This window comes from Myotis daubentonii, chromosome 2 (genome assembly GCF_963259705.1).
Source record: "Myotis daubentonii chromosome 2, mMyoDau2.1, whole genome shotgun sequence".
Lineage (NCBI taxonomy): Eukaryota > Metazoa > Chordata > Mammalia > Chiroptera > Vespertilionidae > Myotis > Myotis daubentonii.
In genome coordinates this window covers 139,693,064-139,701,509 of record NC_081841.1, presented here as the reverse complement: position 1 = coordinate 139,701,509, position 8,446 = coordinate 139,693,064, and the positions used below count along the sequence as shown (strand labels likewise).

The 8,446-nt window shown below is 42.1% G+C and overlaps 1 pseudogene; it reads left to right on the top strand.

Moving 5' to 3' along the window:
* The first annotated feature begins 6,022 nt into the window (after positions 1-6,022).
* LOC132228413 (phosphoglycerate mutase 1-like) lies at positions 6,023-7,352 on the top strand (annotated as a pseudogene).
* The last annotated feature ends 1,094 nt before the right edge of the window (positions 7,353-8,446 follow it).

Here is an 8,446-nt window from a genome sequence, read left to right as displayed (position 1 = left end):
TCACGTACAGCTGCTGTTCCTTAGCCGAGGGTGTGGTGCTCAGTAGGCTGCTATTGCTCGGATCTGCTGCGTTGATTTAAGGGCACAAAATACAACACAACAAGGCACCACGTACCAGGCACTAAACACAAATATATTCACAATATTAATAACCCCAAATAAAGGTGACCACCCAAATAAAGAGAATTAGGAAATAAGGAAGAAGGAAGAGATAAAGATAAAAGAGAAAAAAGAAAAGAAAAGTAGGGATCAAAAAAGGGAGTGCAAAAATGAAATTGGGAAAAAGAAGGGGGAAAAATAAAAGTGAGAAAAGAAAAGAAAAAAAAAGAGTGAAAAAAGAGAATGAAGTGGAAGAGGGGAAGAGACTTTTTATATGAGGAGAATACTCCTATAGAACCACCACGAATCCCAGCAAATTCCAGCAACAGCTCCCTGTAGATGGATGCAAACTAGAAACAACCAATAATATAACGATGAAAATAGAATGGAGAACACTAATCCCAAAATAGAATAAAGAGAAAATAAAATGGCACTTTAAAAGATGGTAACATGGTAGCAGTAATAATGCTGGTTAAAAATAAGAAGGTAGTAATTAAAAGGGTAAAATCAGGAAAAAGAAGAAAAAAAAGAAGAAGAAGAAAAAGGAGAAAAAAAAGAAAAAAAATGGTTTCTTAGTTAAAAGGTGAAAAAAGAAAAAAAAATTGCAGTAGTGAAGGTCCTTAGGTTCTTCTATTCTTCAGTCTGGCTCGCCTTTAGTCCTGCCAGGTATTCAGGAGAGTGTTGAGTTTCCCTGTGATACACTGTTCCTCTGTGTTGTAAACCACAGTCCTTATTTCAAAGCAGGCCTTATTTGTTTCTCAGACTGCCTTATTTTGTGTTTAGCAAAGAGTCAGTTTGTGGCTCAGCCTCTGGGTGGCAGTGTTCTGGGGTTGGCCTCTGAGGCTATAAGGCATTGAAAATCCTTCTATAGGCCAGACCCTGTTAACTCCCAGGGACTGATCAGATTATTTTAATCCTTGATCTTGTTCAGGGTGGAACCTGGGTCTGGCTGTGCTCCTTGCCCGGGGGTTGGGGGGAGGAGTCTCACTCTCCGGAGAGAATGGCTGCCCCAGTCTTGGGCTAAGGGGTGTCTCAGCACTCAACACTCAATTCGCTGCCATCTCTCCCGGCCTCCCTTCTCTCCTCAGTCTCTCCCCAGATTCCACTCCTCCGCACCCTCTCCCTCTCTTCAGCACGGGTGAGTGTCTGTATCCGAAATGTCCCATGAACAGAATTCGGTGAGAACAAACAAATAAACGCCGGCTGCAGAAACGGGGAAGGCTTAGGTTCTGTAAGCTCCTCTCTTACTGGCACTGCATGGTCAGGTCAGCTCCTCAGGCTGCCCCCTTTAGGCTCAGTCCTCCGTGGTCACAGAACCCAGTTCTCAAATCCCCTGGCAGCGCCAGGAATCCCGCAGATCTCCTTTCCCCCCGTCAGGGGCTCTGCCTGTCCCAGGGGACGCGGCTGTCTGCCATGCGGTCTCCCTCCGACCCTCTGGGCTCAGAGGTCTGGCAAACTTTCCTGCCCAAATCCCTGGGTTTTTTTTTACCTTTCCAGGGGAGTTCTACCCTTCCCGGCCGCAAACCGTCTCACCAGCCGAGCAATTTCGCCAATTCGGGGTGGATGTTACTAGTTTCAGCTGCTCACTCCATTTGCTCTGGGACACAACCTGGGACGAGTCTGCCTATATCGCCGCCATCTTCTTTCTCCCCCTAATTTATCACTTTCAAGTAAGATTTTTCACAGGAATTCAAGAATGAGTCAACATCAAAAAAATCTATCAAATGTAATTCAATATATTAATAAACATTATCTCAATTCAGAAAAAGCCTTTGGTAAAGTACAACATCCATCCATAATATTAACAAAACTTAGCATAAAGATAATAGAAAGAAATTTACTTTAGTGGATAAAGTTTATATATCAGGACCTATTGTTAATGTTATACTTAATAAATAAATTTTAGATGTATTCCATTTAGCATTGAAAACTACAAGGATTCCCAAAATTCCCACTCCTTTTAACATAACTAGAGTTTGTCCTACGGGAGAAAGGAGACCATATTAAGAACTGGATAGGAAAAGATAACACCTCTGTTATGTGCAAATGATATAATGATCTATCTAGGAAACTTAACAGAGTCAGCACACAATAAAAATTTGGAGATGGAAGACTAATTAGAGAGTACAGTTATGTTGCAAGATATACATTCAACTTATGAAAAGCAATGACCCCATTAGACATCACCTCACACCTGTCAGATTGGCTATCATCAAAATATCAGCAACAAGTGCTGGAGAGGATGTGGAGAACAGGGAACACTAGTTCACTGCTGGTGGGAATGCAGATTGGTGCAGCCACTATGGAAAACAGTATGGAGCTTCCTAAAATAATTAAAAATAAAACTGCCTTTTGATCCAGCAATCTCATTTCTGGGAATATATCCTAAAAACCCCAAAACAACAATCAGAAAGAATATGCACCCTATGTTCATAGCAGTGTTATTTACAAGGGCTATCAGTAGATGAACGGATAAAAAAGCTATGGGAGCCCAACCTGCATGGCTCAGTTGTTGAGCATTGACCTATAAACCGGGAGGTCACGGTTTGATTCCAGGTCAGGGCACATGCCCGGGTTTCAGGCTTGATCCCCAAGGTGGGGTGTGCAGGAGACAGCTGATAAATAATTCTCTCTCATCATTGATGTTTCCATCTCTCTCTCCCTCTCCCTGCCTCTCTGAAATCAGTAAAAATACATATATTTTTTAAAAGCTGTGGACATTTACACTATGGAATACCATGCAACTGTAAAAAAGAGGGATCTCTTACTCTTTGGGAAATATTATGCTAAGTGAAATAAGCCAAACTGAGAAAGACAAATATCACATGCTCTCACTTATTATAGAATCTAATGAACAAAATGAAATGACCAACAAAATGAGACCCAAAGCAAGGAGGCATGAAACAGACTGATATACCTTGATGCGGGGTTAGGGGGACAAGAAGAGATAAAGCAAAGAACTTATAAGCCTGGCCCATGGACATGGGCAATAGGGTAGTGAAGACCTGGAGGGGTGGGTAGGGGCTAGAAGAGGGGGAAGGAGGGGGAAATGGGATGTATCTGTAATACTATCAACAACAAAAGTATTTTAAAAAAACATTAAACCAATACCTAAATGGACTATAATAATAATACATTTCTAAACTAAAAAAAAAAAAGGCAGTAACCCCGAAAAAATCCATTCAAAAAAGCAACAAAAACTATAAAGTTCCATGAATTAATTTAGCTAGAAATACACAAGAGCTCTATGGGAAAATATTTAAAACTTTCATCGATCAGACTGTCAAACCTCAGAGGGAAGGTAGGGGAGGGTGGGGATAAGGGGGAGAGATCAACCAAAGGACTTGTATGCACGCATATAAGCCTAACCAATGGACATGGACAACAGGGGGGTGAAGGCATGAGTAGGGAGTAGGGGGGCAATGGGGGGATAAGGACACATATGTAATACCTTAATCAATAAAGAAATTTAAAAATCAATTAGAAATAAGTCAAATAAGCAAAAAAAAACTTTAATAAAAGAAAAAAAAAGATTGTCTGAATAAGTGGAAAGACATTCCATGTTTTAAGATGAGATAATATAATAAAGATGACTCTTTCTCTCCAAAATAAACTATAACCTCAATACAAACTCAACAAAAATTTTATTTGGATTTTTTGAGACACTCAACAAATTTAATCTAAATTTATGTGAAGAACTAAATGTTTAGACATAGTTAACTTGATCTTAAAGAAGGGATGAGGTATTTAACTTATCAGATTTAGGGCAATTTTTTTTCTACTAATACTACTTTTTAGAGCAATTTAGGTTCACAGAAAAATTGAGGGAAAGGTACAGAGATTTCCCATATATCACCTGCACCCATTCAAACATAGGCTCCTCCCCCCATTATCAACATCCCCCATCACATTGACACATCATACTCACCCAAAGTCCATAGTTTACATTAGAATTTACTCTTGGTGTTACAGATTCTATAGATTTGGATACTTCGATTCAGTGGCCTTTTAGATTTGATGAAATATAAAGAACTACAGATCAACACACACACAAAAAGGCAAACAAAACTCAATTTTTTAAGGGGCAAAATATTTGAACAGAAATTTCACAGAAAATATATGTGTGGGGGGTGTTTAACTTTATTAGTAATTGGGAAAATACAAATTAAAGCTAAATGAAATACCACTTCACAATTACCAGAATGGCAAAAATTAAAGTTTTGAGATTACCAAGTGCTAAAGTGAATGTAGAACTGCTAAAACCCATAAACTCTGCTGCCTGTAGTGTAAATTTGTACAATTACTTTGGAGAACATTTTGGCTTTATCTAAGTTAAGATGCACATTACCTATGATGCAACAATCTCAATCATAAATTCATACCCAACAGAAACTCTTGCACATGTGCACAGGTGTTATGTGCAAAACACTTTCAAAGAGCATTGTTTGTAGAGGCAAAACCTAGAAACAACCCACCAGGATGGATAAAACAAATGTTGTGTCACCTCACATGGACATTATGCATCAGTGAAAATGAATGAATTATAGCTACAACAAAGAATGAGCTCATGACCACAATACTGAGCAAATAAAAGCAAGTTGCAGAATACATACAGTTTGACTCCATCTGCACTAATAAAAGACAAAGATGCAAATTGACCATACCTTCACTACATCTTAAGCCATGCCCACCAGCCAATCAGAGTGACTATATGCAAATTAACCCAACCAAGATGGTGGCCGGCAGCCACAGAGCTGGAGCAAGCAGGAGGCTTGGTTGCCCCAATGATGGAGGAAGACATGCTTCCCAGCCTGCCGCAGCGGCTCTGAGCTCCACTCAAAGCAACAAAGTTTCAATTATAGAAGGTAAATAAACCCCAGACACCTGCTTTCAGCTGGCTGTGGCCACGAAGCTGGACCGAGCAGGAGGCTTCCCTCCCGCCCACCCTGGCCAGCTCTGAGCTCCTCTCAAGGCTACAAAGTTACAATTATGGAAGGTAAATAAATCCCAGAATTAAAAAAAAGAAAAAAAGGAGAGGCTGGGAGCTTCCATCGCTGGAAGGGCTTGGCCAGCCTGAAAACGGCCCTCAGCCCCTCACCCAGACTGGCCAGGCACCCCAGCAGGACCCCCACCCTGATCCGGGACACCCTTCAGGTTAAACCATCCAGCCCCCACCTGTGCACCAGGCCTCTATCCCATATAATAAAAGGGTAATATGCAAATTGACCCTAACAGCAGAACGACTGGGAATGACTGGTCACTATGACACACACTGACCACCAGGGAGCAGATGCTCAATGCAGGAGCTGTCCCCTGGTGGTCAGTGCACTCCCACAGGGGGAGCTCTACTCAGCCACAAGCAAGGCTGATGGCTGCCAGCACAGCAGTGGTGGTGGGAGCCTCTCCCTCCTCCTCAGCAGCACTAAGGATGTCTGACTGCAGCTTAGGTCTGCTCCCCACTGGCAAGTGGACATCCCCCGAGGGCTGCTGGGCTGCCAGAGGGATGTCTGACTGCCAGCTTGGGCCTGATTCCCCAGAGAGCGGGTCTAAGCCAGCAGGTGGACATCCTCTGAGGGGTCCCAGACTGCAAGAGGGCATATGCCGGGCTGAGGGACCCTCCTGAGTGCACAAATTTTTGTGCATCGGGCCTCTAGTTTATAAATAATCCAAAACATGCAAAATTAAATAATACATCATTCAAACTGCAAATTCACTTTTTGAAGCCATAAAAAGTCAAGATGATCATGAACACAAAAGTCAAAACATAGTGGTCATGTCTAAGGGCAGAGGGAAAGAGAAGAATCTAGAAAGCAGTGCTTCTAGGTTTTAGAGGTAATTAAAATAGTCTGCTTTTAAAACAAGGCTGTGGGCCACTCCGGAATCTCAGTGAGCCTCAGTCTGCTCCGTGTTCAGAACTGCCACCATGGCTGCTTACAAGCTGGTGCTGATATGGCATGGCAAGAGCACGTGGAACCTGGAGAACCGCTTCAGCGACTGGTAAGACGCAGACCTGAGCCGGTTCTGGGTATGAGGAGGCGAAGCGCAGCGGGCAGACACTGCGAGATACCGGCTATGAGCTTGACATCTGCTTCACCTCAGTACAGAAGAGAGCAATTTGGACCCTCTGGATGGTGCTGGATACCATTGACCAAATGTGTCTGTTTGTAGTGAGGACCTGGCGTCTCAATGAGTGGCACTGTGGGGGTCTGACTGGTCTTAACAAAGCAGAAACTGCTGCCAAGCATGGTGAGGCCCAGGTAAAGATCTGGCGGCACTTTGATGATATCCCACCACCACCGATGGAGCTCGACCATCTCTTCTACAGCAACGTCAGGAAGGATCGCAGGTATGCAGACCTCACTGAAGATCAGCTACCCTCCTGTGAGAGTCTGAAGGACGCTATTGCCAGAGCTCTGCCCTTTGGGAATGAAGAAATAGTGCCCCAGATTAAGGAGGGGAAATGGGTACTGATTTCAGCCCATGGCAACAGCCTTCAGGGCATTGTCAAACATCTGGAAGGTCATTCTGAAGAGGCTATCATGGAGCTGAGCAGGCCGACTGGTATTCCCATTGTCTATGAATTAGACAAAAACTTGAAGTCCATCAAGCCCATGCAGTTCCTAGGGGATGAAGAGGCCGTGCCCAAAGCCATGGAGGCTGTCGCTGCCCAGGGCAAGGCCAAGACGTGAAAGCGAGCAGGCAGACGACTTTCCCAAGAACACCCTCCCTCCCAACCCATTCCTCTGCATCTCTCCTGTGCACATGTCACACTGACATCTGTAGGCATCTTAGGTTGTAGCTGCAGATGGGGACTGGTGGCTCCCAATTTTGTGTTAGCCATTTTGTCTCCTGCACCCACTCCCTTCATGCAATCTAGTCAGAATGGCCCTTCTGGGGCATGGGTCCTCAGTCTAAGCTGAGACTCTAATCTAAGAGAGTCCAGAGGTAATAACTCTTGTTTTTCTGCTAGTGTTTTGTTTATTACTAAGGACCTGTTTGAAAGTAGGGGGGTAAGGAGGAGCCATGTTAAGGTGTGAGCCGTGAGAGGCAAGAGAGCCTCCATGTTCCTGAGAGCAGTCCTGTGCTATTCTGCAGTCAGGTGAACTGACTGGGGGCTCTAGTCATTCCAGTGGAAGATGAGTGCCTGGTGATTCAAACAAACATTTCCTCCTTGACCCCAGAAAAGCTGGCTCCAGAAGATTGGGATCAATCCTGAATATTTACGTGTTGCATTTACTTTTACAAAAGAAAAAGCATACCTATATAAAATAATACAAAACAAAAACCCTTCTGGGGTTTTTATGGCGGTTGAACTATTCCCACATGTAGTCATCACAAAATAAGCCATTCCTCACACCAAGGTGGGATGAGCTCCTTGACTTGTAGGAGTTATCCTGCTGTGTTTTAGAATCCCTCCCCGGCATTGGCATTATTGTCTCAAGGCAGTGAAATGTCTCTTGATCATGTCCAGGTGTGTCTTTTACTGTGTGAGTTCTGAATCATGTTCCAGTTGCTTGGCCCTGCCACGTGGGCCCAGTAAGCATTTTGAGCATAACTACTAAGTCTTTTTCAGATCAGTATAATAAAGGAGTGATGTGCAATAAAAATAAATAAAAATAAATTAAAAAATAAATAAAACAAGGCTGTGCATCCACCTGTGTTTCTTATCTTGTTTTTTTTACTCAACACATATTTTATAAATGTTTTTAGCATTTATTCAATATTTGATTTCTTACATTAAAAAATCAAGGTCTTCACATCTAACCAATTTTTCTACTAACACATTGCACAATCCTGTGAAAATCAATTATAAGTACATTTTACTCCCCAATATATCTGACAATGACTGAGTCACCAGGAAAAGTCTTAAGGCCAGTGTACTCTTTCAAAGAAGGCAGAAAGATTTAGTGCATACTCAAAATATTCTGTTAAAAAATAGTACATATAAAAATATTTTGGGTTTTTGTTTTGTTTTGTTTGTTTGTTTGTCTTTGCTAACTGGGATGCTTATGCATTATTTATCTAGAAAATTCACTTATGTGAAAAGATTTGAATACTCGTGATGACAAGTGAATAAAGTGTTGTACTATACTATATTTAAAATAAAATAAGTGTGAATAAGAGTTCTCATATTTTATTTCCATACCCAGTAGAAAGCACCTCCAGTTTAGAGAAAACTGCTATAAAAAAAAAAGTAATAAGATTACTTACTAGCTCACTTAATAGCTCACTAACCCAGATTTCCTAATTCTATTCTCTCAGTCCTTCAACCAGTCCAACAGTCAACTTGTGACAACTATTTTTAGAAAGGAAATTTCCAGTAGTTTAAAGTCATGGAAAATTAAAC